The following is a 25,143-nucleotide window of genomic DNA, read 5'->3' as shown; positions in this document are numbered from 1 at the left end:
AGTCACAAGAAACAGCTGTATACAATTTATTCAATGGCAACATTTCTGAGCTTCTGATCTAGATATCTTGTGTAGAACTGGTTTGAAAGTGAACACAGTCTCTAAAGGATACCATACAAGTTGAGAATTGTGTGATGAAATCATATCTCCAAATTTAGTATTCGTGAATGAGATGATTTTTATTAATTAGACAAGACAGAACAAGATAAGCATTTTTATTTTTAATTTGATTCCAGAGGAATTCCAGTTTTTGAGAATGTACGCAACAATAGCCAGTTTTGTGCGAAAAACTTTTCAAAGCTCCAACCAACGATTTTGAATTGGTAGAAAAATATATGGATGAATCTAGATATCTTGTGTAGAACTAACTGGTTTGAAAGCGAACAATGTATTGTAAAGGATACCATACACGTTGAGAATTGTGTGTTGAATTTATATCTCCAAATTGAGTATTGGAGAATGAAATGGTTTAAATTAATTAGACAAGATATAAATATGTCTTATTCTTAATTTGCCCCCCACAGAGTTGCATTTCGCCAGATTGTGTCTTACGTGATTCTAGAGGAATTTCAGCTTTTGAGAATGTAAGTTGCACATTCGTACACGACTTCATTATTTCACGTTCCATTCGAATTGAATTTGCTCTGAGTGTTTGGGTTGGGGCAGAACCAATTTATGTAGAGCGCTATTTTTCATGAGCGTAGGTTAGAGATATAAAGGCGCCAAATTCATTCGCATAGTTTTTTGTCTATTTTCTGTTGTTATTGGAAGCTTTTGCACGTGATCGAAGTATTTTTTGCAGTGTTTTTGTTTTATTTTCGAACATGCGTTATGTAAAATCCCCATGTTACATTTCAAGTGAGAATGGGAGGAAAAAGCAAAAAAAAAACTTTACAGCATAAAAACGTAGCTACCATCCCTGTTAGAGCTTAGTAGATTGAAAAAAAAACTCTCCATTGAAAAACCCTCCATTTGCATATCTCACACGTGAAAACAATCCAATTCATCTTGTATTCAATTCACTCGACGTAGCCGAAAACATGTTTTCCGCCAAACCTTAGTCCCGATTCACGCAAAAGACCTCAGAAATTTAATCTGGCACCTGTATCGCGCGACAATAAATACGAGAAAACTCATGAACGCCATTAATTCAACGCTGGGGCTCACGAATTTTTTCGGGTAGATTACATGCAAAAGCAAAAATAAATCTGCCGCAGATTTATTGCTACTAATGAATTTCGAAGTCGTTACTGTAAATCTTGGACCTAATGGGTAAAAGTGAAATTAGAAGAAACAACACTCCACTACACCGCTATAATGGCGGCCAATGTTCCGTTAAGAATAATGAATACTAATGTAGCGAATAAGGAGGACGAGTTTCCGGTTTGGAGAGCAAGAGTGGTTCTCATTAGATCATGCTGGAAATTGTCAAGGAGGTCCTCTGGCGAGGACTGAATTGGGTTTACTGGTGACAGCGACGGGATTGTGATTGTGTGCGGTGTATTTCCTAAGTGCGCTGACAAACTAGAGCTTAACTCGTATAATTTTGCTTCCGCCGTTTTATTCCGAAATTCGAGATTTCATTCTAAAAAACTGGTGATCCATTTATGATTCAATAAGTATAAATAATAATGTCTAAGTAGTAGGATGTTGTTTATAAAATAAAAAGAGGGTTGCTACTTCCTAGTTCATTTATTAGGTAACTAGTTCCGCCCAAAAACGCCCTAGCATCATCAGACCAGTAAACTTACAAAAAAACAAGAGTTTCTGAATCGTATACTTCACACAACATTTTTCTCCACCTTAACTCTCAACTAAATTTGTCAATTATTAAAAAAGTACGGGGATTATTATTATAATATAATATTATTATTATATAATATGTATGATGTATTGTCCATCGCTGGCCACTACTTTCTTCCATCTTTCGGGCAGCGTTGACAAAACTGATCATCTTTTGAAGCGACCCAGGAATCGATCCAATTTTTCACTTCTTCATAAGACCGGAAGTGCTGGTCAGCCAGGTCGTGTGACATTGATTGAAAAAAGTGATAGTCCGAAGGAGCAACGTCTGGAAAATACGACAGGTGGAGTAGGACTTCCCATTTCAACGTCTCCAAGTATTTCTTGGCCGCTTTGGCAACATGGGGTCACTTTATCATATCTCTTGTTGTATTGCGGCCGTTTGTCTTTCAATGCTCGTTTCAAACGCATTAATTGCATTTGATAACGATCGCCTGTGGTTGTTTCAATCGGTTTCAACATCTCATTATACACTACGCCGAGCTGGTTTCACCAAATACTGAGCATGACTTTGGATTCGTGAATATTCGGTTTGGCCGTCGACGTGGAAGCATGACCGGACATCCCCACAATTTTCTGCGCTTGGGATTATTGTCCTAAACCCATTTTTCTTCTCCAGTTACAATGTGACAAAAATCCCTTCCGTCCCTTGCCTTGCAAGCAGCTGTTCACAAGCAAACAAACGCCGTTCAATATCTCTCGGCTTCAACTCGTACGACACCCAATTACCTTGTTTCTGAGTCATTCACATGACTTTCAGGCGTTTTGAAATGGCTTGTTGCGTCCCTTCCAATGATCCCTCCAATTTTTCTTGCTTTTGAAAAGAGTCTTGATCAAGTAATGCCTCAGCCTCGATTTCTTGATGATAAAGCAAACAATTAAAACCTCCCGCAAATGACGAGAATTTGGCTCTTGAGCTGATATTTTTAATCGAGAATAACTTTATGATGCAGACACAAATCGTCCAATATTTCGATGGCGTCATATTTACAAATACCTAAGCTTATTGTATGACTTCTACAATCTATTTATTTCGACTACCACTTACCGCTACAGCCATTTATAGCAAAACGGCAGAAGCCTATTTCAAAGTGAATTTTCTCAATTTGAGAGCGTTGCTCTGGCGATTAAACGATTCATGATGAATTGTCGAACCTTTCTGATCAGAAATGTCAACACAGTCTGACATTCTCAACTATCAAACTCTAGACTACAACCTTCAAAGCTTTGCTGCAAAAAAACACCCGTTATTTCTGATTAATTTTAAATTACCACCCCAGTATACACCCCTCTAAAATCCCCTCCTCCACACTTCCAAATATTCATATTCCAGTTGTAACCAACCCATTTCCCGAAATATAATCGTAATAAATCCAAACCGTCCTACAACCCCCAAACCAATAGGAACGCGCACCGGTCACTCCATCTATCGGAAACTTATCAGTCATGAACTCCAGTTATGGAACCCCACCGCATTCCTATCGCATAATGGAAATGTCTTCCTGGCCGACACGTCCCCCGAAAAATCCCGGGAATTTATAGCTTACACCTCCCCACCACCCCCTCTACCCAACCAGAAGGTAGATCTGAGGAATCCTTCGGCTATATCGGCCTTTCTCTCCCTCCCTCTACCCCCTCTGCGTTCCAGGAAGGGAGATCTCCATTAAAACGGGTCACTTGATTGATTTGGACGATCCGACGTCCGATAGGACTGCGCCATTACGCTGAGAGGTCTTGGATTCTATTAATTACACCGTGGTCCACTCGAGAGGTGGGGGTAGGTAGCGTTGTTTGAGATCTGGCCACGGTAGAAATTATGCACTTTCGCTCAGGGTGATGGTGTTTGTTTGTAGGGGTGGAGGGTGCTTTTGTGGAGGTCCTTGTGGGTATTGTAATGTAGGGTAGGGGTCTACAGGTTCTGTTGAAACAGGTTGTGGCTTGTGTCTCCTCGTGTTGGATCTGGATGGAGGTATACTGGGCGTTAATTTGAAAATGACCGGAACAAAATTAAGGGCTTTTTGATAGGGGGTTTTCCAATTTAAAGTTTCATTTTGAATAGCCCGCTATCTGAGCAGCTGTCAGTTTCGAAGCTGTCATCTTTTGATATTTAATAAGTCATAACTACGTCACTGAGATCAATCACAAGCTTTTATACAATTTTACTTCTTCCAACTCATACTTGAAGCTTACCTTAATTCATTATTCAAATTGATTTTTTCGTAGAGTTCAGTATATATTTTACATAAAAAGTCCTAGCTTCACTTTTGAAAAGTAAAAACTACGCCATTACTAAAAATTAAATCTTTAGGTACAAAAGGATTCATAGTTCTGTGAGAAATATTATTCCTCACGCACTTTGCCCACACTTCGCTTGGTGACCAATGAAATTGGGCTTTTGATGGTGGCTTTCATGGAAACGAAGAAATGAACTGATTTGTCAACGAAGGCCATTTCGAATTGAATCAGGTACATTACTTGAATTATTCAGATTTGTGCAGTTGGAAAATTAAAGTGTGCAAAATGTGGAGAAAGTCCTTTTCTCACTCGTGGTTTTGGGACACTCGCCTTTCAAGCTCGTGCCTCAAATTTCCACACTCGTGAGAAAAATTGTACTTTCCCTACTTGTTGCACAATATTCTATTCTGGGGTACCCTCTATACCCTCTTGGAAATGTTCAGCTACAGAATACATGACACACAGTCCCACTAGACTCTATAGAGCTAAATTACTGAGCCATCTACACTTTACTCTGCAGCTATGCCGCAGGCAAATCAGATCCAGTTACATATTGTTGTTGAATTTAATGCACTGGGGCATATCACTAAAGCACTTTTAAGTCGTGAAGCACCTTCTCAACCAGTAAGAGTGGAACTGTCGGGACAAGTAAGTGATGTGAAGAACCGAAATGGCGTGCGCCGCTCAAACTGAAAATGTTGCTGATGTAGCCCTTAGTGTTGTCGAAAGCTCAGGTTTGTAGAATCTTCGTTGATCTTAGGAATAAGTCATTTCAGTTTCGAAAGTAACAGGTAAACAAAATTATACAAAATCTCAACCTATCCTGCACATTTTTAGAGACTAGGTCCTTCCCTTCGAATGTTATCGTGGATACGGACAAACTGACACCATCGAATTCAATGTCATCAGTAGGTAAGTACAATTTTATCGATTGGTGTCATTCTAGGTTCAAAATCGAAAATTACAGACATGGTAAAACAATCTGTTTTAAGAACGAGTGCTCAAAAATGCACGTGAACAAAATAAACTAAAATTGAATGATAAAACCTAGAAACTGGATTCCGAAAGCTTATGCTCAGTATAAAATTATGGCCAAAATTTTACTAGGGCCTCTGCAAATACAGCAATTTGAAATTTTATTCCCTTAATCTACAAATTCCATAGAAATAAAACAAAGAAATCTTAACAAAATGATTCAATGTACTGTTTTAGCATCGAATACTCAAAAAAACATTATAGAAGACTCAAATAGCTCTCATTTGTTGTGCAACATGCAAATTGAATTACAACCGAAATTAAATTGCGTCACACGACAAAATGGCAGCCAAGGTATCAAAGCCTCAAGCAAAACCGCCTTCAAACATCCTCATCTATCAGACGTAACCACAACCTGAAACCGAAAATACCTCTCTCTACCTAAAAGAATTAAATTCAAAGCAGGAATTCCTCCTCGGTTTTGATCCGTTCCTGCGGTTTACACCCTCCACACATACCCCCACTTTTTTCAGATCTATTCCTCGCGTTCCATATCCAATTATCGGTCGAAATGCCACCGTTACCGTCATCCAAAGACGGCAAGCCCCAGAAAGGCGTAAAACGCGATAATGACAGTAAAGGGGAATTCTTAAACTGGTGCACCGGAAATCCGGACCGCTCATTGGCCCTTGCAGCCAGTGGCGGCCGGTGGATGTTGGACTACAGAAGAGCCGTACCCAATTTGATAGTAGAAAAAGTTCATTCCAAGATTGGTCGATGTTATTTGGTGGAGCCACTCACTATAAGTTCATTTCAGTTGCGTTAGGACAGTGAGAGGTGTCCCTCATGGATCTCTTTTGGGTCCACTTTTCTTTATATGGGACTTCTATGGAAAGATTCAACTTTGCTTGCTCAAATATATTGTTGAGCTCTATTGAAATTCTATTATTACATATTATTTCTATTTCTGCTTAAAATATGCGGAAACCGGGTGAACCCTATAAAACAATACAGCCTATTCATTCAGGGATAGGTCAGTTTTTATCTAAGAGGGTTTTCAATGAGATGTTTTATTTTCGTATTAAAAAAGAGGATATTTTGAGAGAAATCAATGGATGTTTATTTTATTGTGAAGAGAAAGGCTACTAACGATGAAAAACGATATCAGCCACATAGTGAGCTTTTCAAAATGAAACCTCTCATTGGAAAACCCTTCCTTAATCAATTTATTCATGAACATATCTCTAAATTGAGCATAATATTTCTTTGACAAATTTTAATGGAGACTGTAATAGGGGTTGTATAATAGTTTGAGGCTTCATTCATAATTTCATAGTGATTATATCGCCAGAATCATCGAAAATTCAAGCAGAATATAGAATAAAAACTAATTGACATGACACCTTCAAAATTTTGCGTATAGATTGAAAACAATATTTCATTCAATGCAAAATTTTATGTTCAGTTGGCCATGAGAACCACATAAAATTGAAGTAAAATGTAAAATATAAAAAAAAAAATGGGAAAGCACTGACATGTCAATGAATAATTGCAGCTTTGTAGACTACAGAACTGCATACTCCCGTTTGGTCTTCAAGGGTGCAATGAATGAACGAGCACCATGCCTGAAGCTCCTAACTTCACGTCATTTCTTTCCTTATTTTTTTTATTCAAAATGGATTATCATCAAGTGTCGATCAAATCTATTAAATAATAGTTAATTTTCTTGTTGCATCAGTAAAATACTGCTGGAAATTATGAGTATATTATTGATTAATTCCTTCCAAGCCAAAATAACACCTGCGCAAAGCGCATTTAAAATATTTTCAAATTCCACTTCAGTCACCTTACGCTGAACCGCCTCTTGAACATCTCACGAGCCGCCGCTGTTCGACGCTATCCGCAACCTCGCAAGAACCGCGAGGGTCGAGAATTAATGGCATCGGAACGCCGAGCGTCGTTTTTCTGAAACGAGGCCAATAACGGAAGAAGAAGAAAGACAGTCACTCATCGTTCCGTGCTCTCGACTGGATAACCGTCCGAGGTTTTTGCGCGGAAAACAAGTGAAATTCGCCAAATATTAAGACTTCGCCGTCATATCAAAGGGGGCGGTGGATCGCGCGTTTTCCGGCTGTCCGACCGTCTGACGTTTCTTGATCCGTTTTCCCGCATTAAGACCGGGATGGATTTTCTCGTTCGGGGATGTGGAATAGTTGGTCGCGGACAGGTCAGGATCAGGAGAAGTGTAGTCCTTCACTATTGATTACTGTTCAAGTAGTAGGATTAGATTATTCTTCTTCTTTAGGTGCCTTCTTCATTACTGACGGTGGGCGACAATTTCAGCAAACTCCTCCCTATTCAAAGCCTTTCCCAATAGGGCGTGAGTGTCCAACTCAGTCCACTCTGTGACATTTTTAAGCCACGAGCATTTTTGTCGTCCGGAACCTCTTTGGCCATCAAATGTTCTGGAGAATGGTATGTTCTGTAGTATAGCCACCAATTAGCTCAAATCTGATTCACTAAGTGAGACAACTTTGTTTGTCCAGCTAGTTGAGTAGGAGAGGAACAACCTGGCCTGACTTTGTCCACTGATCATTCACCAGGTTGCAAACTTCTTCCTTTGTACCCATTCCTCAATTGTCATCAACTGAAGGCCAGTTAGGAGACTGCAGAAAGGCACAGAATGATAATTTTCCATTTTCTCTCATCAGCTGATCTTCTATCTCATAAGTGACCCAATAGTCACCAGACACCCACCAATTTCCTCAGTTCTGATTTATTGAGTAAGACAACCTTGTTAGTCCAGCTAGTTGTTGAGTAGGATAGGAGCAACCTGGGCTTTATCCAATGATCATTCTCCAGGATGCAAGCTTCATATTTTGTGCCCATTTCTCAATTTACATCTGATGGCTAGGAGACTGCAGAAATTTACTAATAGAGAATTTCCTATTTTCTCTCTTCAGCTGATCTTTATCTCATTAGCGTAGACCCCATAGTCACCATACAACCCTACTAGGTTGAACTGATCATTTTATTCGAGTGTGTTGAGTGACATTATGCACTCCCAGTCTAGCTTCAATAGAACTTAAGGCAACCAAGCGCTAGTACTGCTAGCGATCTGCTGCCAGATACTGAAAGTATAATCTCTTTTCTCGTATTTTCATTCCGCACCATGCCAAACAAACTTCGTTTTCTTAGGTTTTCTGCGAGGAATACGGAGGTAAACTAACATATTGGAATGGCTGATTGCTATGAGCAAGAAGTTATATTGCATCTCAAACTAAAGTTTTTTTTACTCCCCTATCCTCTAATAACTGCACCATTTACTTATCTCCCTCCAGTTTTCATGAATTCCTCTATCTAGGATAGTTTAAGAAGATTACATCACTCCTAAAAAAATCTGACCAGAAGCATTTTTGGAATTGACTTGTAATTATGTGACCATTGATCAGGAGTTTCTTCCTCCTCTCCACAGAATCTGTACCCTTCAGATTAGGAGAACAGTCACAGAATAAGGGAACTAATATAGGCGTTCCAATGAGTCGCCATCAAGTCGGTCAAATGGGGTTGAGATGAGATGATAGCCTGAGACAACTTCATATAGAACAACTGGATATTAGAATTATCAACTCTTAGAGTGCTTCTCCACAGGATGATTCGAAGACTATCTCTTAGCTAATTGATTGTCTTCTGATGGAAAGTGAGGAGATACGCCTTAGTTTCATTCTGAATCAAAACATCAAATCATTGATTTTTCTCTAGAAACTGACCTTAAAATTTTAGCATAGACATCCTGTAACCTTATCTATTCAAATCTTATTTATCATTCTAAAACAGCTAACGTTTCAGCTAAGTGGTTTAAAACTAGGAGGCCAGAAGTCCACATCATATTGGTCGTATACATAATTGAACTCAGCTTAGGGGCTACCAAACGCATTCGTCCCATTCTGGATGATGCAAAGCTAACATAAAGTAAAAACTAAAAGAAACAATTCCCTCATCAATTTTGTATATAAATGGTTTTAACGTCTGCGTGTTAATATAGAAAATTAATTTTATGGCATTCAGACTATTTTTCAATTATGAAAAAAGTACGGAGTGCGAAGAATCATTCAGCTTTCTCGATGGCTTAGTGGTGAGAGCGTCGGACTTGTTATTTGAAGGTTGCGGGTTCGAGTCCCGCTCGAGGAGGTACTTTTTCCAGAATTGAAAAATTGTCTACATGCATTTAAATTAATTTCATATTTGTATATAAAGCTTCAGATGTCACTGAGTGAACCCAATGCTTCTATTAGAAAATATCACACATGAAGAGTCGGATAATGACCAGTTTTCCAATTCCAACATTGGAATAACAAAGAGGCGTATCGAAAACGAACGTCAATTCCGAAAATAAATAATATGCGTGAACAAAATCAGCTTATGAATATACAATCGATTTATTTGAACACGACGGTAATCCCAAATCGTTTGGATAGCTCCGTATTTATTTTCCATCGACGTATAAATCAACATGCAATATAGTATGCATATGAAGTTACTGGATTAACGACATATGGAACACGTTGGATGAAATAATACTTTTATTAAATGAATGGTAGGGAGAGAATGATCCTGATGATGAATTGTTGGGATTCGGAGAGTTTTCGTTATTCGATTCAACATGGATCTCGTTTGAGAAGTTAATGCATCTTGTTTCTTTCCATATTTTTCTCTTGTCGAGGTGCCTCTCAAATTAAGTGTATGCGAATATTCAGTCAAGGCGTCAGATTAGATTAAGGTTGAATTTAGGAGTTTCAATGGCTAAAATTAAACTTATTCTGATACATTGCCGCAATACTAAACTTAGTATCAACCTTCAAACGATACGTGTCAAAATTTGACAGCAGTCCGACCATCAACTTGTGACTGTAGCTACTTCTGTTATTTGACAAAAGATGAAAAAAAAAAGAATTTCGTGTTCTGATAAAATAATGCGTTTTTGAATGGAAAATAATACAGTTGAAACAAAATCTTGGCTTGATGAAGAATTTCTGGGGTCTGCACCAGGAAAATCAACCATCACTGATTGGTATGCCAAGCTTTAATGTCGGGAACACAGTGGACGCCTAAAAGAGGCTGTCACCGACGGAAAAATCAAAAAAGTTCATAAAATAATTTTGAATGACCATAAAGTGAAGTTGATCGAGATACCAGACATTATGAAGATATCATCTGAGCGTGTACATCATATCATACACGTATATTTGTACATGAGAAAGCTGTGTGCAGAATGGGTGCCGCGCGAGCCCACAATCGATCAAAAGCAACAACGTGTTAATGATTCTGAGCTGTTGAGTGCAATAAACCTGAATTTTTGCACAGATATGTAATAATGGATGAAACATGGCTCCATCATTTCACTCCGGAGTCCAATCGACAGTCAGCTGAGTGGACTGCACACGATGAACCGAATCCTAAGTGAGGAAAAACACAACAGTCAGCTTGCAATTTCCTCGCATCAGTATTCTGGGATGCACAAGGTGTAATATTCATTGATTACCACCAAAAGGGCCAGACCATCAACAGCGATTATTATATAGCGTATTATCATTGAAATATGGCCCCATTTGAAGAAAAAAAAGGTGCTGTTTCATCAAGACAACACGAAGTGTCACAAATCAATGAAAACAATGGCAAAATTGCATGAATTGGGCTTCGAATTGCTTCTGCATCCACTGTTCTCGCCAGATCTGGCCCCTAGTGACTTTTTCCTGTTCTCAGACTCCAAGAGAATGCTCGCTTGATAGAAATTTAGCGCCAATGAAGAAGTGATCGCCAAAACTGAGGCCTATTTTGAATCGAAAGACAATTCGTACAACAAAAAAGATATGGAAAAGTTGGAAGAGGGCCTTTTCAATTGGCATGTTGAAATTTTTCTTTCATAAATAGCCGGCTAATTGAAAAATGGACGGAAAATCCTACTGAAACATACAGAATGGGGTAAACGGCCACAACATGTTTCTGCTCCATAAAAGCTATTCAAGTTCGAATTGATGGCAATTCAACTCGAGCACTGTTTGGCCGAGCCTCAAAATCAAATCGTTGGCCAATTGGAATTAGTCTATATAAAATTAATTCAGACATAAATATCGACTGAAATACGTTTCGGTTCGGCAATTTTTACAGATCACTGATTTATTTCAGCGAAAACTGTACGGATTCCTGTTTTGATTAATGGGAATTCCTAATTGGGAATAATGAATTTCTATTGGATGAAACAATGGTCGAAAGGAATTGCGATATTTGATAATTGGTAGCAGTCTGTCGATATTTCATCCATGTTTCAATAAGAATATTATACAAAGTGTCCCAAAAAAATGTTTATATGTAAAAAATCGATCAAAAAAATAAGCCATATGTCAGGCAATGACCAATGGTCTATCCTGGACATTAATTTGCCTTTTTAGGTATATTCTAAAACAAGTCCCAGAATGAGCTCCTATTCCAACACGACTGCGAATTTCGAAAGCATAAGTATTGGAATTGCCTTCTGCAACGAGTATTAGACGATATTTTTTCTATATCAGTCAAGTTTTGTGGAATATTGTCGAAATTCAATGGAAAATTCAGATTATACATATCCTAGTGACTTTTGTATTGTATCTTGGCAGTTGATGTGACTGTTACGAAAATTGACAGATACGTTTCGAATTTTGAAATAATTCACAAATAAGCATTAAATTCCTGAATTATGTCTAACGAAATCGATTTAACACCACCAGATGAAGTAGATATTGCGAATAATGTTGCTAATCATTGCACTCTCTCCAAATTATATTTTATTGAAAATTATTGACGTTTGTTGAAATTTGATGGGATTGGAAGTCAGTATAGAGAACCACAAAACGAAGAATATAACTGAAAACGATGCTGTAACGAGTTCATTACAGCACTGCTTTTAGAACTGTAATGGACTCATTACGATACTGGAATAGAGAAATTAATATTTTCAGATTAGAATAATATTTTTCTATTTTTTTTTTTTTGGTGGATATTGATATTGAACTTGATCGTGAAAGGTTAAGATAGTAGAGGCACGGTTCTGCATTGTTTTAATGTTTGGGTATATGTATTTGAATTTCAAAATTGTTGCAATTTTCTATGATTTGTCATTTTGGAATACCTGCAAATTTGATACACAAATGGCGTGATGAATTCACTGAAAATCAAGTACTTTGATGAAGAAATTTGCGAGAATTAGATGTTAATTCAATACAAAACACACCGTCATGACATTCCAATACCTCTAACTAATATTAATTGCGCTTCCAGTCAGTTCCACATTGCTATATTAACCCCTACTCATTCTATAATATCCATTAAATCTCCTCCATCTCATAATCTGACATTACACCACTGCAAATTCTAATGCCCTTATTGTGGTGGCCATTGAATTGATTAATTCATCGAACCAAACCACGAAGAGTTAATACCAACCAAGACATACAGCTTTGGGCATAATTGCCATGATGTTATTGCTGTTGAATTGTCGGAATGAAGTCTAAGTTATTAGGGGTTGCAAGATTGAAGCCGGTATATTTGAAACCTCGACGTTACAAGCTTCTGGTAGATTCTAACACAAATAATCACAGTAGGTACCTACCTTTCTCTTTCTTGCGATAATAGTCTTAATAACTGTTTTTGATGTGAGAGAGCTTGATTGATTTTATTAGAATATAAAAATCATTCCTCTTTCTTTTCTTCAGCACAGATTTCCTAAAACGGTAGGCAATCTTATTGGGACTTGTGGAGTTAGCTAACAGGCCTATTGCAAATTCCCTGGTCGGGCATAGTGAAACACATTTTTCTTGGCAAAATTCGATTTTAAAATTCAACATAGTTGCCTTCGAAGGCGATACAGCTTTTATAGCGATCTTTCAACTTTTCGATACCATTTTGCCAAGATTTTGCTTCAACTGTATTTTTTCCCTTCAAAAAGCAATATTTTATGAGCACACGAAATTTTTTTTTCCATCTTTTTTCAAATAACAAAAGTAGCTCCACTCACAACGCAATATCTCACAAAGTAATAGACGGACTGCTGTCAAATTTTGACACGTATCGTTTGAAGATTGGTACTTACTGAAAATCTTATGGATTTGCCATCTATGCATCAGACCGGGGACTTTTCAATTGGCCTAATATTGTTTGAAGTTGACAATTTTTTTGTTTTGATCTTCCTCAAGAGTCTGATAGGTTTCAACCCATATAAGAACCCCGTCATTTCAAAACAATGTTCTTTTAGGTTTTTGTAGGTTTCAAATAAAAGGTAAAAGCATATTTTTCGCCCCAATTCCAACTTGGTTTAAAATAAAGTTATATTAACAGAATGAATCGTAGCCTTCTACAGGAAGGTCATTTACTGATAATTAAACGAAATTTCGTCTCTCTACCCTCTCCCAAATTATGAAATACGCAGGTAAATTTTCGCACAGGAAGTATCGCCAAAGCGTTGGTTCCGGTATCAAAAGGGCGTAATCCGATTCCCAAATAACAGTGACTGTTAAATTAATAGACGAATGTTTCCACCATTCATTAGGCGAGTTTCAGATCGACGATGCTTTATGCCCGGTCCAATTGTATATAATTGACGTAAAATACATAAAGCTGTTGTTTTCGAATTCAATTTCGGCATTTTTCATTTTATTTGCAGCTTTTGGAGGGTGTTTTCTATTGTTCGACGCCGTTTTTGCAGGCATTCACTCTTGTCGATTTTATGAACTATTTTTGGTCGGGAAATTGTGTTGACTTTTTTATTAAATGGGAAAATAATTGGATTTCGATGGGAAGTTTTCGATGAGTGTGTTCAATGTTGATTCATTCGCCTATTATAATTCACTCTATCTTGAACATAGGCATAACGAGAGGGGGTTATTGGGAACAAAAATCCCCTCATTGATTAGAGGGAACGAAAAAAATTTTAAGTAACAATTTGAAAAAAAAAATATAAACCATTGAAGGATTTTTGCTTTTTGAAAGTGGGCTTAACCCCTCCATCAGTCAACTCTAGTTACGCCAATGATCTTAATTAGAACAAGGATCATGCCCTAAAAAAGTTGTCACCGCTATTTTGTATTAAATTTCTTAAAAATCACTTTTATAACTGGTGTTTTTTTCGAGCTATATAACTTTAAGTTGCCATTTTTGTTCAAAATGGCGACCGATTTGACAGCTGTCGAGTGATTTATTCTCAGTTTGGTTTGGCAATTCATCATGAATAGACTCACGCCTGAACAACGCTTGCAAATAGTGCATTTTTATTTCGAAAATAATGGTTCTGTGCGGAATACGTATCGCGCACTACGTCCATTTCATTTTGTTTAGCGATGAAGCGCACTTCTGGTTGAATGGCTACGTCAACAAACAAAACTGCCGCATTTGGAGTGAAGCTAATCCCCAAGTGTATGTCGAAACACCGTTACATTCAGAAAAACTGACTGTTTGGTGCGCTTTATGGGCTGGTGGAATCATTGGTCCGTACTTCTTCAAAAACGATGATTGCCAGAACGTTACAGTCAATGGTGATCGGTAAAGAGCCATGAATACTAACTTTTTTATTCCTGAATTGAACCACCATGATGTCCAGGAGCTGTGGTTCCAACAAGATGGCGCAACATGTCACATAGCTCGTGCCACAATCAATTTATTGAAAGACACGTTTGGTGACCGACTAATTTCACGTTTTGGACCTGTGAATTGGCCTCCAAGATCTTTTGATTTAACACCGCTAGACTACTTTCTGTGGGGCTATGACGTGTCATTGATCTAATCGGATAAACCACAACCCCTTGACCATTTGGAAGACAACATTCGCCGCGTTATTGCCGATATACGGCCACAAACCTTGGAAAATGTCATCGTAAATTGGACGTCCAGATTGGACTACATCCGAGCCAGCTGTGGCGGTCATATGCCAGAAATCATATTTAAAAAGTAATGCCACAAGATTATCTTGCGGATAAATAAAATTCATGTTAATCGAATAGTGCATATCGTTGTTTTATTTAATATCTAGATTATTGAAGATAGTAGCACAGTAGCTGATCTATTCAGGAAAGTGTTGAACAACATTTCCGCATTTCCTTTTCTGAGGAGATGGAAAAATTCCTCAATATAATTTTGTGTAGAACACAAAACCAACCTCTAGATATTTACACTTTCAATGGAGTGAGAAGAACATTACCAACTCATAAGTTTTTGTGAATGGACAACCTAACTCATAATGAAAAAGGTACTGACCTGAACTGAGTAGTTTTTTAGTCATTTATTGCATAATGTGTTAATTCATGTTGTTCTACGTTTTTGAAAAACAACAAGATTGAATTATACAACAACGAATTGATTCTACTGAACAAAGTTTATGTCACAATAAACTATTATTATTATTATTATAAAGTGCCTGTAAATTGTTTTATGCTTTCTCTCTTTAAATGACTTGAATATTCCTCCTCGAGATACGAAGAAATAATAAACCATGGTGTAAAATTTCAATGTTTTCTTTATGAATGCCGTCATCTCTCTCTTGAATAATCTTCAGCCTAAAAATAATAAAGTGAAGCAAAGGACCAGTTTTGCATAGGGCTTCACTACTCCTAACACAAAACTACTACTTCACCTTCATCCATTCCAACCCACTCCTACTCAAACAGCTCCACACAGAACTCAAACGGAAAACTCCCTACGGCAAAAATCCTACACTAAGAGGCAAAAAATCGCTCAACGTCCTTTTTACAGACCTCTCCAGCATCGCAGTGGCTGCGTGAAAGCCCAGCCGGATCCAGAAAAGAACTCGAACGTGCAAACATGCTGCGAAGCGCTCAAGAAAGGTGTGAATGCCGACTGATTGCTTTTAATTGTAATTGGATTTCCGCATTACGGTCCAAACGTGGAAAAGACCGCTGATGGAGTGATCGGGCCTTTTTCCAACGTCTGGAATAAGGTACTCCACTCACGATCGAGGAGGGCTTAACGAATTCCTGGAATGTTCGAGGCCGAAGTTCATTACGGACGAGATGAAGGGTGTTCTTCTGCAGCTGCTCTTCTAATTTGGGATGAATTGATGGGAGATATGCGTAGAATTTACTCAATTGTCGAATTGTTCTCGCTGATCTTTTATGTTTGTTTTGGGGTTCGTTTAGTCGTTGAGGTGTGAGTTTATAGTCATCTTAATAAAAGGAGGTTGGTACTGATCTCGGAATTTGATAAACATACCCAGCTATAAACTCGTATACACTTTTATTTGGACATACTTGAAGTTTTCAAAACCCACATATGATATGGTGTCCGGACTATTAAAATCTATAAGTATATTGAATAGAGATATTAATAGAATAGTATTTTTTTTTACATAATTCAAGAATAAAAATGAAATAGTGAGCCTTACTGATTTTTGTACTTCATATTCGAATGCCTTCAATTGGTCTCAGTATAAGCAGAGGTAATGTGAACGGGGCACATACATTTCACCGTATGATGACAACGTATGAGAGCACATATAAAAATCTCAGCGAAAACTCTATCTCCCAGCATAGGTGCAGTGATTTGTGTATTTGTTCACAAAATAAGCTTACATGTTCTTAATGAAGGGCTTTCACTTCATCTCTTCTCTTCACCAACGGTTGAAGACTTCATAATTGAATCTGAAAACAAAAAAGAAGAGAACTAGAAAGGAGTTATATGTGATAGAACTTTTAACCAATGTGAAGGTGCAGATCTAATAGTTCCACAGATCATTCTGATAGAAACGTTTAGCTGTGCATCATATAAAGGGTGTTTTTTTTTAAAGCTATAGAACTTTAAATTGCAATAAAAAAACTATGGATTATTCGATTGACATGAATTTTATTTATCCGCAAGATAATCTTGTGGCATTACATTTCGAATATGATTTCTGGCATATGACTGCCACGGCTGGCTCGGAGGCAGTCCAATCTGGCCGTCCAATTTTCGATGACTATTCAAAATTTGAGGCCATATATCGGCAATAACACGGTGAATGTTGTCTTCCAAATGGTCAGGGGTTTGTGGCTTATCCGCATAGACCAATGACTTTACATAGCCCCACAGAAAGTAGTCTAGCGGTGTTAAATCACAAGTTCTTTGAGGCCAATTCACAGGTCCAAAACGTGAAAATAGGCGGTCACTAAACGTGTCTTTCAATAAATCGATTGTGGCACGAGCTGTGTAACATGTTGCGCTGTCTTGTTGGAACCACAGCTCCTAGACATCATGGTTGTTCAATTCATGAATGAAAAGTTAGTAATCATGGCTCTATACCGATCACCATTGACTGTAACGTTCTGGCCATCATCGATTTTGAAGAAGTATGGACCAATGATTCCACCAGCCCATAAAGCGCACCAAACAGTCAGTTTTTCTGGATGTAACGGTGTTTCGACATACACTTGAGGATTAGCTTCACTCCAAATGCGGCAGTTTTGTTTGTTGACGTAGCCATTCAACCAGAAGTGCGCTTCATCGCTGAACAAAATAAAATGGACGTAGTGCGCGATACGTATTCCGCACAGAACCATTATTTTCGAAATAAAATCTATTCATGATGAATTGCCAAACCCAACTGGGAATAAATCACTTGATAGCTGTTAAATCGGTCGCCATTTCGAACAGTAATGACAACTTAAAGTTATATACCTCGAAAAAAACACCCGTTGTAAATATCATTCTTCAAGAAAATAATAGATGTATCAGAGAAGCAGAATTCCAAATCTAGCCTATTCATTTCCTGATCGTTATATCTTCTTGTGAGTAGCCTCTGAACTTTTTATTGTGGGTTGAATATAAGAAATAAATTTTATAGAGTAATTACGGTGCTCTTCACTGACCATATAACAACAGTTTCACTGATCTACTTACATAATCCAAAAAAAATTGCATACTGAAAATTCCGAAGGAATTCTCTATATAAATCAAACTAATCGTTATCAGAATATTCTTCCCCCAATATCAAACGTCCGCCCTCCTAATGCAACCCCTAAAGATGTTACCATAAATCTTGCTGTATCCAGCGAACTAGTAGTCATAAAGTATGTCGGTGAATTCAACCCTAAAAGGGTTGGGTATAAAACGGGACTTTTGAAGAATGCATGGTCCCAGGACTCGATCCAATATTGCCCACATTGAAACACTATATATGACAAAACGCAAACCCATTCAATATTTTCTTGTTCGGCATACATAATTCCGGATTCAGTTCCTTCAAACGGATCATTTGGGCTAGATCGTTTACTCAGGAATTTATTTGCTCTTGCCTAGCGAAGGGACGGAACTAAACTGAGTTCGAAATGTTAGGGCGAAGAAATGTGGAAGTTCTAAGAGGAATTCTCGAGGAATTTGGGTATTAGAATTCGAGAAATTGTCAGTGTGGATACTATATACTTTCCAACAAATGAATCGCATTGTTTGGACACTAATTAAACTTTGATGATTGATGTTTTCGTACTTTTGAGCGTTCGTTCCGGGAATGGTCTCAAACGATGAGTTTTGTCTGAATTATGACGTCGTCAAATTGAGTTATCGAAACAACGAAATTAGTTTCTTTTTGTGTTTTCCTTAATTTATTGACTACTCCGCTTAGTTAGAATTTGCGGTTTTTCTTTAGTTCAAGTTCTTCCTATGGATAACTCTGAAGTTTATATAGTAGGAATAGGGGTTGATTGAATAATCCCCCTCTTTTCATGTGTTGAATTGACTGAAAGAAAGAAAAATAGGTTGTAATTTGAAAATCTTGAGTTTTGATTAATTTGGGTTGTCCAGGGTCATGATTCTCATAAACACCCTGTACATTACTGGTTCAAACCACAAAGAGTCTGATGATACCTTGTATACAAATAGTTTTCAATTATTTCAGAGATTTAATTCATTTTTTGTCTTTTTTATAATCGATTTCGAGTATTAGATAGGGTGTACGATTTCAAAAACATCACTTTCCTCTTTATCTCTAGAACGGTAATAAATTTCTATAATCTGTTATGAATATCTCTATATCTCTAACAGAAACCACGATAAACAATGTTTTTTTTTTACTATAGAGCTTTAAATTGCAATTAAAAAACGATGTATTATTCGATTCACATGAATTTTATTTATCCGCAAGATAATCTTGTCTTCTAATTTATTGTCTTCCAAATGGTCAAGGGTTTTTGGTTTATCTGCATAGACCAATGACTGAACATAGCCCCACAGAAAGTAGTTTAGCGGTGTTAAATCCCAAGATCTTGGAGGCCCATTCAAAGGTCCAAAACGTGAAATTAGGCGGCCACCAAACGTGTCTTTCAATAAATCGATTGTGGCATGAGCTGTGTGACATGTTGCGCCGTCTTGTTGGAACCACAGCTCTTGGACATCATGGTTGTTCAATTCAGGAATGAAAAAGTTAGTAATCATGGCTCTATATCGATCACCATTGACTGTAACGTTCTGGCCATCATCGTTTTTGAAGAATTACGGACCAATGATTCCACCAGCCCATAAAGCTCACCAAACAATCAGTTTTTCTGGATGTAACGGTGTTTCGACATACACTTGAGAATTAGCTTCACTCCAAATGCGGCAGTTTTGTTTGTTGACGTAGCCATTCAACCAGAAGTGCGCTTCATCGTTAATGGACGTTGTGCGCGATACGTATTCCGCACAGAACCATTATTTTCGAGATAAAATTGCACTATTTGCAACCGTTGTTCAGGCGTGAGTCTATTCAGGCTGAATTGCCAAACCAAACTGAGAATGAATAATTTGACAGCTCTTAAATTAATCGCCATCTTGAACAGCAATGCCAACTTAAAGTTATATATATCGAAAAAAAACACCCCATATATCGGAATACATATTTGAAACAGTCATTTCTCAGAAACACTTTGTAACTCGAGAACGAAGCCAAATATTCACGATCTGATTTCTGATATTATATACCTTCGAAATAGAGATCGAGGGTCCTTGAAGATTTTTTTTTGTCAAATAGTTCTCAAGATGCTTTCAGTGAGCATCGAATTTGGAACACCCTGTTCTTCCTCAAATCTTTCCCACACTATCTCCGCACATTTCCTCAATTCTTCAAACGAACTCTCACCCCAGAATTATAAAGTTTCTCAACGAATCCCAAGAACATAACCAACCCCCCTCCCCAACTCTGCAGGTCACCACTATTTTCCGCACAATTGACGCCAAACTTTCTTTCCGAGGGGGGATTCCACAAAATTTTTCAATCTGCCCGATGTACGAACCTCAATGTGGACCGACTTCATTACATTTCTGTTTTTCGTATCGGCGATGAATGGAAAACTGCGATGATAACACCGTGAAAAATGCTGCCACGTCGTTCTTTATACCGGCGCTTTGTTTAGTTTCACCTCGTCTCAAAATAGGGGCCGCCACGATATTTTTCGTGACGGTGAAAATTTGATGGCAGCCAGCGCCTTTCTCCGCTAGGTTTTTGATTGAACGTGTTCCTGATGGATTTCCTAGGAGAAAGTTGTGTTTTTTTCTGGAATGTGAGAATGGGATACAAAGTCTGCAACGACAAAGGGATGCTTCGGTTTAGCTTAGGGACGGGGTTTTTGTTCAGATTTCCACGGTTGTTTGAATGGGGTGAAGGAGAGGGTTGATATGATATTTACGTCTGGAATAATATGTCGGAAAACAATGACTAGTGACTTATGTCCGTGGGTTGTTCAATAAGTTGTTACGTTATAATTGCCCATGAGACTCAGAAGACTAAATTCTAGGGGTGGTTTGGCTTATTTGGGAACAAAACTCCTACCAAGGTTTCTACAAATTTAATAAAATCAAAATATGCAAAGATCAACAAATAATATTCAAATAAAACTTAATTTCAAAATCGGATTTTATTGAATTACTCTGCTGTTAGGGTGGAACCTCTTCTGTAAATTATTTTCAGCCTTCTGAACACCAGATTTTATCAGGAAGCTATAGTACTCCAATCCCCATTCAGCGAAGTTGATGTGATAACGCCAGGTATTACGCAGGTATTCTTTCAGATTCAGGAACTAAAGTGGTTTAACGTACGTACTATTCCAAATTCCAAATTCTGTATCTCAAGGAAGTACTTCTTGAAATTTTTCAATCCCAAGAGAGGTTTCTGTTGTTCCAATCCCACGGGAGGAGCGAGAATTTCTACACAATTCTCGCCGATGAATTAAATTCTTAATCTCAAATTAAACTAATAATGACTGAAATCTAAAACTTAGGTACGTATCCTTCCTGAAGTCTCGATCATCACTGAAAATCTTTCAGAAAATTAGATCCGCGCATTCGCGTTCCGACCGATGGTATACGATTAATTGACAAATTACCGCGTCTTTGAAAATTCCAGTAGCGTAACATGGATTGAAGCGTGCAAAATCGTTGCAAAGTTTTGGGGTTCGTTAGAGAGAGCGTTGCTACTAGCCTAATTTTTTTTTGTTATGTTGGTATCCTCTTTAGATGAAAGTATGTTTAGTTGCCCACCCTGTAGGCCTATTATCTTATCAGTAATCATACACCTAGGCCTACATGTATATGGTATTTTTCATTCAATCTTTGAATTTTTCACTTTTCAGAATATAAATTGTGGAAATTTTAGGAACATTTCTTGAAATATTTATGACAACCGCACAAACCGAAACTTCATCAATTAGCCTTCAGGCATATTCTTCCCAGATTCTCCCCCAACGAATTCATCGCTGACCAACACAACGTCACCCATCGCCTTTGTACCACAGAAACTCATTAACCCTGTTTCATAACAAAAGTCCAACAAATCCGCATTTTCTTTGATCTAACATTTTGCCAGTCCCTTTTAGTTTCCGAATTAAGCGCTTTCCTAATCCAGTAAAAGCCTCGTTTCCTAGTTTACCTCCTTTCCGAACATCGCACGGACCGGGTACGGCACACAGAACTGCATAATTGAAACGAGACCAAATTACAATTGCATAAATCAACCCCCCTTCCACCCCCTCGTCTTGTCCGGCATTCCTCCAGGTTACACACTATGCAAACTTGCATTTCCTGCTAGCAGGACGTTAAAATGCGATTTGCTCTCATCAGGCGCACATTCACTGGCGAAAAATAAAATTTGGCTTTCGGGGTTTTTTTACCGGACTCGCTAGCGAGTTGCCTTTTTTCAAGTCCGGTGTGTATCGGGATTCGGGAATTAATTGAGTCCGGGACGTCTGCAAACATGGCGTATTTAATTGCGACTTTGGCGTTCTATTGTTGAAGTCTGTTGGACAGGAGATGGAAGAATGGAAATGGGCGATACTGTTAGCATAAACTTTGTTCAACCAAAGATTATTTTCCCTAAAAAGTCTCTCTGCAGTCGAAATGCCAAAGAGTGTCAAAAAATCAAAAATATGTTGTAGATATTACTCCAAATCTACTTACAAGTCTATGGTTGGTATTGATGCAGCCTCATCTAACGTATGGTTTGCTGGCGTGAGGTGGTATAGAGAAATCCCATATGGACTGATAGTCGTTTTGGATTGGCTGAATTTACTACTAGGATCAAAGGGTCATATGTCTCTTCATTTTTGTATATTCAAATGGTTACTTGGGAGCTTCGCTATATACCAGCTTTTCAAAACTATGACCAGTTCCTTTCGTTATACAGGCAGTCCCGAAATCAATGCAACAAAATTTAACCAGTTATTGCAGAGACGAAATCAGCCGACCCGTATTTTTCATTTTTTTCCAGTGGCATGCCATTTCGGAATTATAGCCTCCGGAATTTAACCTATAATGAAATTCTTTCTTCCATATCTTTTTCAGTTTTCAGTCATGTCTAATCTGCTACTGATATTTTTTTCTTCTGGAAGCCCTTCGAAAACCCTCATCTGAGTACCCTATTACCTTTGGGATAAAATTTTTCAGATAACAAATTTGAATTTCCAAGAAATGTTGATATTATTATTTCCTTTAAATTTCAAATTCCATACAATAGATTTTAATTATTTTCCAATCAACTTCAACTAAAATTGAGCTTTGTTTTCATTCAGTCTTCTCCTGTTCATGCTTTCAAATTTCTCCTCCAACGCTTTATGAGGAGGACATATGTTCTGAAAACACATGCTACAAAATTCAATTAAAAATAAATCCTCGATTGCGGGGATACTGTGCAGTATAATTCTCTACACTTTCACCTTTCTTCCACATTTTATAAGACTTCAAAATTGATGATTTTCCGGCGTTAAGAATAGTGATAGTGGAACTATGGTCTGAGTGTGAATGGAACGAATTTCATCGACTCAAGAACATTCAACCAACAGCCAAGGTTAAGACTAGCAATAAGGTAGGATTTGAAAGTATTTTTGAAGAACTACTACATCTCAATCCTCCAGATGGAAAAAGTAGTGGTCAGCGATGGACAATACTTTGAATCATCAATGTATAACTCTTTTTTTTTACAATAAAGCCTCGAATTTCGGGAAAAAACGGCGGAAGCAAAGTTGTACGCCTATGTAAAATGTAGTCTTCATAAACATTTTCCTATAAGAGTGTTACGTTTTTGGTTGATTAAATCAACCATAAACAACTATTTACTGAGTACCGTTTACGTCGACACTGCCCCCCTCTGCGGCTTCCTTTGGTTATATACCGCTGGCATCTCTATCTTGAAGGGAATTGATCTTCCTATCGAGCTCTCGGTGCGTACGATACCTCCCAGAAAGAGGCGTAGGGCTTGAGAGTTCGTTACAAGAGATTTCATTTTGAATAACCTACAATCTGGCCAGCTGTGGCCAATGACTTTTAAAACTGTCATCTCTTATTGAAAAACCCTTTACAATAGTCAATACTGCAAATGTCTAAAACAACATAATTTGTATCACTCTGTCCACTCAACCGAGACATCGCCGTATGGGGATTTAATATTTAACCTAACCTTTTTCCCATCTCGTATGTACCAGCAGAAAGCCTTTCGACGTTCCTCCAGGTCACACGCTATGCAAACTTGCATTTCCCGCCGGCTAGGGACGTCGAAACGCGATTTGGTCTCGTCAGTGGCGCATTCACATACGTAAAATACGTTTCGACCGCGGGGCGTTCTTACCGCTCTTTTCCGCGCGATTCGCTCGCGCCCTTTTTTTTTTTTTTTTCGCAGCGCCGTCGGGTATCGGGAATTAATTAAGTTCGGCACGTTTGGCAACGTCGGGAATTAAATTGCGTATTGTTGAATTTCGACTGACGTCGATCGGCGTCGGGTTTTTCGCTGTTTGCGTAAGGTTTTTCCGGGATAACCGTCGAATGTTTATTGGGTGAAACGTTGGCTGTGGAACACGACTCGAGGTTTGATTCGGTCAGTTCTGGAACGTTATATTGGTTTCTTTTCATCTGGGAATTGTTTGATGGAATTTCTGTCTCGATTCATAAAGTTGGAATTTTCGCAGTTTATGTTTTTGGGACTGTACGGTTCAAAAATGACATGTAGGATTTCGGTTATGTGAACCCTAACCAATATCAATAGGGGCCATAAATACGTTTTGGAATTTTCACCTTCTAGATATCCAAAGAATTCGTTGATTCACGACGGATCCAATTACCTTTCTTTGCTTGAAAAAGATTAGTTCACATATTAAATTAATTTCACGGCATTCAGACAATTTTTCAATTCTGGAAAAAGTACCTCCCCGAGCGGGACTCGAACCAGCAACCTCCGAATTACTAGTCCGAAGCTCTCATCTTTGAGCTATCGAGGAAGTTGAAGATTCTCCACAAAGGTGAAACCTTCGGACTAGTAATTCGGAGGTTACGGGTTCGAGTCCCGCTCGAGGAGGTACTTTTTCCAGAATTGAAAAATTGTCTGGCAGCCGTGAAATTAATTTAATATGTTAATATACAGACGTTAAACCATTATTTACCAGTCAATTCACATGCTTTATTGTTTTTTAGGAAGGTCCAGAAAACACATCGGCAGCCAACATGCTGTGAATGCTTATAATGAAAAGCGGTCCTGAAGAATATAAAAAAACATACATTTTTCTTGAAAGTGTGCAATTAAACTAAGAGATTAGCGAAAGTTTTCAATTGGTCAATAATATACTGGTACCCTGATACCGGATACGGGAGTGTACCGTAGAG

The 25,143-nt window shown here is 38.0% G+C and overlaps 1 protein-coding gene and 1 non-coding gene across 2 annotated transcripts in view; both read left to right on the top strand.

Annotated features, from left to right (window-relative positions):
- LOC123672938 (zwei Ig domain protein zig-8-like) overlaps positions 1-25,143 on the top strand; it is a 309,256-nt gene that overhangs the window by 216,513 nt on the left and 67,600 nt on the right. The gene's annotated exons all lie outside the window — the stretch shown is intronic.
- Trnat-ugu lies at positions 9,132-9,204 on the top strand. The gene has a single exon. It is a non-coding gene; the product is annotated as a tRNA-Thr (tRNA).

This window comes from Harmonia axyridis, chromosome 2 (genome assembly GCF_914767665.1).
Source record: "Harmonia axyridis chromosome 2, icHarAxyr1.1, whole genome shotgun sequence".
Lineage (NCBI taxonomy): Eukaryota > Metazoa > Arthropoda > Insecta > Coleoptera > Coccinellidae > Harmonia > Harmonia axyridis.
This window is presented reverse-complemented; position numbering and strand designations above follow the sequence as displayed.